This window comes from Pinus tabuliformis, chromosome 7 (assembly GCF_031772625.1).
Source record: "Pinus tabuliformis cultivar Carrire ecotype Pingquan chromosome 7, CPIR1, whole genome shotgun sequence".
Classification (NCBI taxonomy): domain Eukaryota; kingdom Viridiplantae; phylum Streptophyta; class Pinopsida; order Pinales; family Pinaceae; genus Pinus; species Pinus tabuliformis.
Window position 1 is genome coordinate 813416523 of NC_142293.1, and position 8851 is coordinate 813425373.

The following is an 8851-nucleotide window of genomic DNA, read 5'->3' on the forward strand; positions in this document are numbered from 1 at the left end:
ATAACTTAACATGAATTCACTTGAGCCTTAAATTTCTTTCATATGCATTTAACATGTGGAGTAAGTATGAGCTTTTCTGCAAAGTGCTTTAATCTAGTCAAAGGATGCCACAAGCACAAGAATTTAATTTGAAAAGCACATATAAAGACATGGAGTAATCGAAGAAATCATGAAAGGATGCAAACATAAACAAGTTTTATACCCTGGATAGCCTCTGAGATTGATGAGATTTTGACTTGCAATTTCTAACAAGACCTCAAAAGCTTCTGGCCATTCCATCCCATCCACATATACCCAACTGTCCAATAATAAATTACGCTGAATTTTCTACCTTTGGGAAATGCCCCCAGATCCAAAAAGCATTGCTTCTCCTTATCACTAAGGATATCTATACTTGTTTCCAAATGATTAAGAAGAACGTCTTTGTGATCTTTTGAAATAAGTTCATATTTGGAAAGCTTATCCTTGTAAAATTCCCAAACAGGTTGGAGCTTACGGTGCAAATAACTTCCAATCACCTTGAGGGAAAGTGGTAAACCCTTGCACCCTGCTGCAACTTACAAACCTAGTACAAGTTAAACTTTTTTTATGCACAAATACAGAGTATTACGACTTTGCTAGAGTTATATCATACATAAATGCTCTTTTTGTTGAAAATATTGATATCAATTGCAAACTTAGTAATTTAGTAACATCAATAAGACTTAACTGACTTTGTGGTAGTCATGAAATGAACCTTTGCTATCAGAAATAAATTGGAATTTGATAACTAGTATGAGGGTGCACAACAACATTAGGATAGTGAAACAATTCGACTCCATGAGATTAAGAATAAATTGTTTAATTCATACATGTCTAACAAGATCCTCCTTTCATGTTGCTGGAATCAAAGTCTGACTAAAGGCCCAAAAACATAAAAGTGGCAGAGTCAACTTCCTTCAACTCAGGCATGGCATACAGCCAGGTACCATCTATATGTGAAAAGGTGGAATTACATCTGGTTTTGATAATTGTCTTGTATCCTTCTGCTATAAACAACAAGTTTTCCAGATTTGATTTCAACCAAACATCATCCAAAACCACCAAAGTTGGTCGATGTGTACTTTCTGCAATTCGATTAAGATTATTCTGTAGTTGGTTGCGTGCATCCTCTATGCTCCAGAAACGAGGCCTATCACTACCAATTATGTGATCCCACATAGTCTCTAAAATCTCGAAAATGTCGTTTTCATTTCGATGAAGTTGTGAGATGGTAATGAAATGTATATTGTTTTGGAAGGTAGATGAAGATCACAAAGAGAATAAACCTTACAAACTAAGGTCATGAGAGCATAAAATGGAGCAATTTATTAAGAAAAAGGGCATTGGTGTGCCTTAGATTCCAATATTGTAGCATAATGCTAATGCAAGAGTGGTTTTGCTGCTCCCACCCATCCTTGTTATTTCAACGACATTAACATCCCTCTTCATGATAATTTGTTTGACATCATTGATAGGTTTATACAGACCCACGACTTTGTTTGGCATATCCGGGACTTGGGAGTTGAAGTTGTTGGAATGTTGAGTAGTTGTAGCCCATTAATGGGGGTTTGAGATAACTGAGTTGGGTTGATTGTTTGAAGGATGAGACGTTCCATTCGTTCGAATCGCCAGCCAAGATAATGATTATAGCTATATTGTGGGCTCAAGAGATTATGTTTATCATCAATGGAGATCAAATAATCACCTAGGGAGGTATGGGCTGCACTCTTTTTGTTGGAATTGCACCCCACAAAGCAAACATTTTTCATATTAGATGCCTTGGTTGAGGGACAATTATTCCGCCAAAATTACATAGGACCTTACAATTAGCCTCCGCCCTTTGAAGGCCATGTCATTCAATTGGGGCAGATATCACAGAAACAATGAACCCTAATAGATGGTTTAATACTACATCAGATTGGTTGGTCTTCCTTCTGTAATCTTGGCTTCCCATCTACAATATCTTCATTCTCTATTTTTTTGTCAATCTCACTCCTCACTTTGTGAGGCAATGCATAATCTAAACCTTTCACGAGATGTGTATGTTCAACATCACCTCCAAGATATTTGTTGTTCTCAATAGATATCCTATGTGCATCAACTATCCTTAAATCAACAGTCCCAGGTGGTGCAACAACATGAAGAGAACCCATATCTGTGGGCTCATAATCTGGATTTTGATCTTCCTGCCTTTCCTTGGCATGATCTGAGTACCTTAGCAGATCTGGTTGTTTTTTTTTCTTCCTCTTTAGGTGTTCTTTCGATTTCTCCTAGACACAAAAAGGGGTTTCCATGACCATTCGCCTGGAATCAACATTAGAAAGGTTTCCGAGAGCATGGTTGCCACACTGCTGCTCTGGCCTCTCTTGTCCTTGTCCTTGTCCTTGTATTGCTTTGGCAGAGTGACTGATGTCTATTTCGGCGACACGTTTTGCATAATAAGGGCTCTCGCTCATGTCCCTCTTGCCATTGCTCACATCTTTGAACTATGCCATGAGCTTGTCCCATTTTTCTTTGCACAACTTCCCATCCCGCTTAATGCCCTCCACCGCCAAAATCTCAACAAGCTCTTTGCACAGTGTGGCCCACCGAGCTAACTTGGAAAATTTCAACTCCATCTCTGCCCTAAACTTAATTAGTCGCAAAACCCTCAGCTCTGCATATCATATCATGGCATTGGCAATATGACTAAGGTGATAGGGTTAGTATTGGAGGCTCACATGCTTAAGCTTGGGAATGGAGGTCGAGTTCGACAGGTTACTCCAAACCAGGAAAATGGAGAATGGAACCTATTGAGTAGCCATGTTTTTTTATGGAAAATGGATTGAAAGATGGGGTTTTGAACACCTCCTCTGGAGTAAGCCTTCGCCACAACTATTCAACATGCTGCAAATGCTCAAATTGGAGTGAACATGAATCAAACTCCCCTTGTTGGTTTGTTTCTTCGATTGGCTACTCTTTCGGCCTCTCCATCCTCATCATCCAACCAGTTAGTTTGTCCTCGAGGGCGTTCTTTTGAATTCTCTTAGACACGACCAGGGGTTTCGATGACCATTCGCCTGAAATCAACATTAGAAAGGTTTCTGAGAGCATGGCTGCCACATTGTTGCTCTGGTCTCTCTTGTACCTATCCTCGGGAAAACAGGCAGGTATGGCGTGAAATCAGCATTAGAAAGGTTTCCGAGAGCATGGCTTTCGCATTGGTGCTCTGGTCTCTCTTGTCCCTGTCCTTGGAGAAACAGGGTAAGTATGGAGTTGGCAAATGTCATTGGAGAAATAGGCAAGCATGCCCAAACTCCCGGGTATGGCATAAGCAGAAGGAAATAGTCTAGATGACAAATTTTAATTAGTTGAAGAGGCGAAAAAATGGTGAAATTTAATTAGTTGGAAGGGCGAAAATCAAGCTCTCCCATTGATTTGGGGTGAACAGTGTTTTCCAACCCCAAGCTTTCCCATCCCAAGATTGCCCACAGCAAGCCAGCAAAAAAAATACCTATGGCATAAATATAGTATCTTGGTTTTCCGCAGAGGAATAGAGTGCCACGATGTCCTTCAACCATTTGGTATTCCAAGCCCTATACCTGTCACTATTGTTCAATCATTCAGTATGCCTGTGTGTATACGTGTAGCTGTTGAGGTCTGGATTGTTCTCTCAGAGGGTTCCTCGAGGCTCCCTAATCCATGGAATTCAATCTTGGAGTGGTGGCTTCAAAGTCGTTGCTTTTCGGATGTTTCCTCCATTCCTACTGTTGGAACTACTACACATCTACATGCAGACTCTTAGTTAGAGCATGGGACTGCATGCAAGATTCCTTTTGCATGTTGGAACTACTACACACCTACATGCGGACTCTTAGTTAGAGCATGGGATTGCATGCAAGATTCCTTTTGCATGATTTACTCCTTGATTTGCTCCTTCTTTAACTCCGCAACTGACTAGTTATCTCCGGAACTTGTTGTAGGTGTTGAGTCTTCTCATAGATCACCACTATAGTGCATTACCTTGGGATCTTCACCCAGTGATGCTATATCATGAGCATTGTAACATATTTTCGAATGTATCATTCTTTTCTTCTTTCGATTTTCTTTTAGTGTTTTTGCTCTACAAAGTTGTGTGTTCAACCTTTACTAGCTAGATTCATTTGTGCAAGTTTTCTAACACATTTACATGGTATCAAAGCCCACAGGTTGCTAGATAAAAGGCGCACCGGTACTTTATTTTGCAAGTATTACAGCTTGGAGATCGAAGATTGACAGAAAAATGGAGTTTCCCAAAGCATCGATCCTAACACCATACAACTATCATGAATGGAAGGAACAAATGGCTCGATAACTTCGTCATAAAGGGTTGTACAGGATTACCATGGCTACAGAAGTGGAACCCACTTCAGCCATAGAGAAATCCAAGTACCTCAACCGTATGGATGAGGCCCACGGATCCATATGCATGTGCATCTCTCCAGAGTTGCAGTTTCATCTATCTCCCTGCAATACTCCCAATGAGATTTGGAAAAAGGTTGAAGATCTCTACGGGAAACAGGATGAGATGAAAGGACATCTGCTCGAAGTGGAGCTGCTATCATTGGATCCACGAAACTATGACAGAATTCAAGACTTCTTCACCAAATATAATGATCTATTGCTACAACTCAAGGGTTGTGGAATTGACAAATCCAAGCAGGAGAGTCACCAAGTTCTCTCTATTATGTCAAAGCTCGGACCGGAATACTCCGTCTTTGTGTCTACATTTCATTCAGTAAGGCTCGCAACAGGTAAATCCTACATTATGCCTTCTCTCAAAGAATTTATGGAGTCCCTTATTTTTGAGCAAGATAAACTCATTGGCATGGGGAAAATCAAACCTCCAAAAGCACATGCACTTGCTGTGCATGATCGCAGCCACAATAAAAATCACAGATCTGATTCAAATCAGAAAAATCAACAGCAAAAAAGACAAAGGAAAAGCACATTCCCATCCAAAGAAGGAAGGGTACACCAAGCCCTTCAATGACTCCTCCGGCTCGAGAAATGAGAAAGGGAAGAAAGGAAACAGATGTACCTACTGTCAAAGAGGATTCCATCCAGAATCCTCTTGCATGAAGAAAAAATTGACCAAATGGCAGAAATCCTTCAGAAGCACAACCTTGGGGACCACATCCCTCAGGGCGCCAAAAAGAAAACTGAGGATCCGCCACATGGGAAAGGTAACAATTTTCATGCTTTAGTTGCAATTAATTCTTCTCCTGATGCATGGATTATAGATTCTAGTGCATCACATCATATGGCTGCTACAAAGGAAGTCTATTCCTCTTTGGATGCATGCAAAGGACCTCCCATCCTCATGGGAGATGACTCACCTATTGAGGTCACCGGAAAAGGTAGAGTGGAACTTTTACACGGAAGCTTTGAAGATGTGCTTCATGTTCCAAAACTTTCGGTAAACCTGCTTTCAGTTTATCAGATCACTCATTCTGGCACCGAAAAGAGAGTGGAATTCACTCCAGATGTAGTGAACATATATGATCTACATAGCAGCGCCAAAATTGCAACTGGTGAGGTAAACAATGGAGCCAGACTGTATACATTTTCTGAATTTATTGAATTTGAATCCTCCTTATTGCTTACACATGTTGATGATAGTAGTAGGCTTTGGCACAAGAGGTTTGGTCACTTAAATTACAGGTATATGCAGCAGCTAAGCAAGAATGAGATGGTGGAAGGCTTGCCAAATATCAGTTTCTCTAAAGGAGTTTGTGAAGGGTGTGTTCTTGGCAAACATCCCAGAGAAAAGTTTGACACCGACAAGATTCACAGAGCATCCTCTCCTCTAGATCTGATCCATAGTGATCTCAAGGGGCCTTTTCCTCATTCTTCCATCAACAAAGCAAGGTATGTTCTTACATTTATTGATGATTTCTCACGGTATACTTGGGTGTATCTTCTCAGGAACAAATTTGAAGTTTTTGAGCACTTTGAAGATTTCAAAGCACTAGTTGAGACACGGTCAGAGAGAAAGATCAAAGCCCTCCGTACAGACAATGGGGGGGAATATGTTAACACAGCACTTCGGAACCTTTGCCTTCAGTCTGGCATACAGTTGCAGTACACAGTTCCATACACTCCGCAGCAGAACGGAGTTGCTGAGAGAAAGAACTGATCTCTCAAAGAGATGGCTTCCTGCATGTTGCATGCCAAGTCACTGCCTCATAAGCTCTAGGCCGAAGCACTTAATTGTGCTAACTACATCCAGAATAGATCTCCTCATAGGTCTGTCAAGGATCAGACCCCCTTTGAGGCTTGGAGCGGCACTAAACCAGAGGTCACTCACTTCCGTGTTTTCGGCTCTCGAGCATGGGCCTGGATCCCCTCGGAAAAGAGGAAAGCTCTTGATCCACATAGCCTTGAGTGCATCTTTGTTTGATACCCTAATGGTGTGAAGGGATATCGGCTCCTGATTCCCTCTACGGACAAGCTCATCATTGAGCGAAGTGTCAAATTTGAGGAAAGTCTCTTGCATGCACCTCAAGCGCCGCATGCAGACACATTTTATCTACCTCATGTCCGAGATGATGACTCAGTGCACTCAGATGCAGATACAGATCATGCAGATGCCGAGGAAGAGCATGCAGATGCAAAGACAGAGTCTTCAGATACAAATCTAGTGCATGAAAATGATGATCCACATCCAAGCCCATATCGGGCTTCCAGTAGTGAATCATATTCCCCTGTCATAAATCAGAGAACAAGGAGCTTACGTGAGATATATGCACAAGACCAACCAGCTGCTAGAAATGGTCTTATGGGGGATAATTCTGATCTGCAGAGGACCAGCTCAGAGTTTATTGAGCCTCCTCTTGTCCTCACTGCCACTGAACCATCGCCCTCCTGGCATTGTCATTTGGTTCAGTCTTCTGATCCACAGTCTTATGCTGAGGCTGTTGGCCATCCATATTGGGAGTCCGCCATGGAGGAGGAGTATAACTCCCTCCTCGAGAATCAGACTTGTGATCTGGTCCGCCTTCCTTCAGGAAGGAAACTTGTCCGATGCAAATGGGTCTACAGGACCAAGAGTGCTGCAGATGGGAAAATCACCAGATGGAAAGCAAGGCTAGTAGCCAAAGGCTTCCAACAAGTGCATGGCATTGATTATGACGAGACCTTTGCTCCAGTAGCAAAGATGGATTCCATACGCCTTACACTTGCCATTGCGGCTGCCCAGCGGTGGGAAGTACATCAGATGGATGTGAAGAATGCCTTTCTTCACGGAGACCTATCTGAGGAGATCTACATGGAGCAGCCACATGGTTTCATTCATGATTCATCTTTGGTCTGCAGACTGAAGAAATCTCTCTACGGCCTTAAGCAGGCCCCGAGAGCTTGGTACGCGAAGATGGATTCCTTTCTCTTATCAGAAAACTTTGAAAGATGTAAGTCTGATCCGAATGTTTACATGCTTAGGACACATGATTCTCTTCTTATCTTAGTTTTGTATGTAGATGATCTCCTAATTACTGGCAGCTCGGCTTCGGCCATTGCTACAGTCAAGAGGGCCTTGCATGATAGGTTCTTGATGACGGACATGGGTCCATTACACTTCTTTCTTGGTCTTGAGATCAGCCAGAATACCACAGGCATCAAACTCTCTCAGGCTAAGTATGCATGGGATCTCCTTGAGAGATTTCGCATGACTGACTGCAAGCCAGCATCGACTCCTTTTCTGTCTGGGGTCCGCCTTGAGGATGGAGGTGACACTCCATTAGTTGACAGCACTCTCTACCGACAGCTAGTGGGGAGCTTATTGTACCTCACCCACTCCAGACCAGATCTCTCATATGCAGTAGGGGCAGTTTCCAGATACATGCAGGAGCCACATGAGCTACACTGGAATGCTGCCAAGCGCATCCTCCGATATATGCAGGGCACCATCACCTTCGGGATTCACTATGCAGCAGGCACTGCATTGAATCTCCTTGGCTTCACAGATTCTGAGTGGGCGGGAGACAGCATTGATCGCAAGTCCACCTCTGGATATTCACTTAGTCTAGGATCTGGCCCTATCTGTTGGTCGAGCAAGAAGCAGGCTGTTATTGCTCTCTCTTCAGCTGAGGCTGAGTACCGAGGAGTAGTCAACATCACCATTCAGGCTCTGTGGTTACAGCACTTCCTCACTGAGTTGGGCGTCCAGTTCCACCAGCCCATTGTCATCTGGTGTGACAACCAGAGCACTCTCAAATTTTGCAGGGATCCAGTACAGCGGTAGCGGACGAAGCACATAGAGATCCATATGCACTACATTAGAGACTTAGTACATGATCGGGTCATTGATTTTCAGTTCTGTCCTTCAGTAGAACAGACTGCAGACATCTTCACCAAGACATTCACTGAGCAGAAGTTTCGCTCTTTGCGCGATCGTCTTGGAGTGAAGGACACGATTGCTTAGCAACTGTATTTTTCTTCCTCTTTTCTTTTGATTACATTGTATTTTGAGGGGGGGTTTTCCCATGAGGTTTTCCCTCTTTCCTCAATTTTAGTACAAGTTGCACTGTATTTTGGGTGACCTTTGGCCTTAGTTGCCAGGGCCCATTTTCTATTTTTCCCCATAGTGGTGTTCAAGGGGGGTGTTGGAACTACTACACACCTACATGCAGACTCTTAGTTAGAGCATGGGACTGCATGCAAGATTCCTTTTGCATGTTGGAACTACTACACACCTACATGCAGACTCTTAGTTAGAGCATGGGATTGCATGCATGATTTACTCCTTGATTTGCTCCTTCTTTAACTCCGCAACTGACTAGTTATCTCCGGAATTTGTTGTAGGTGTTGAGTC

The 8851-nt window shown here is 42.8% G+C and overlaps 1 pseudogene; it reads right to left on the reverse strand.

The window, feature by feature from the left end:
• Window positions 1-845: 845 nt before the first annotated feature.
• On the reverse strand, window positions 846-1790 carry LOC149250069 (disease resistance protein ADR1-like; annotated as a pseudogene).
• Between the last annotated feature and the right edge of the window lie 7061 nt (window positions 1791-8851).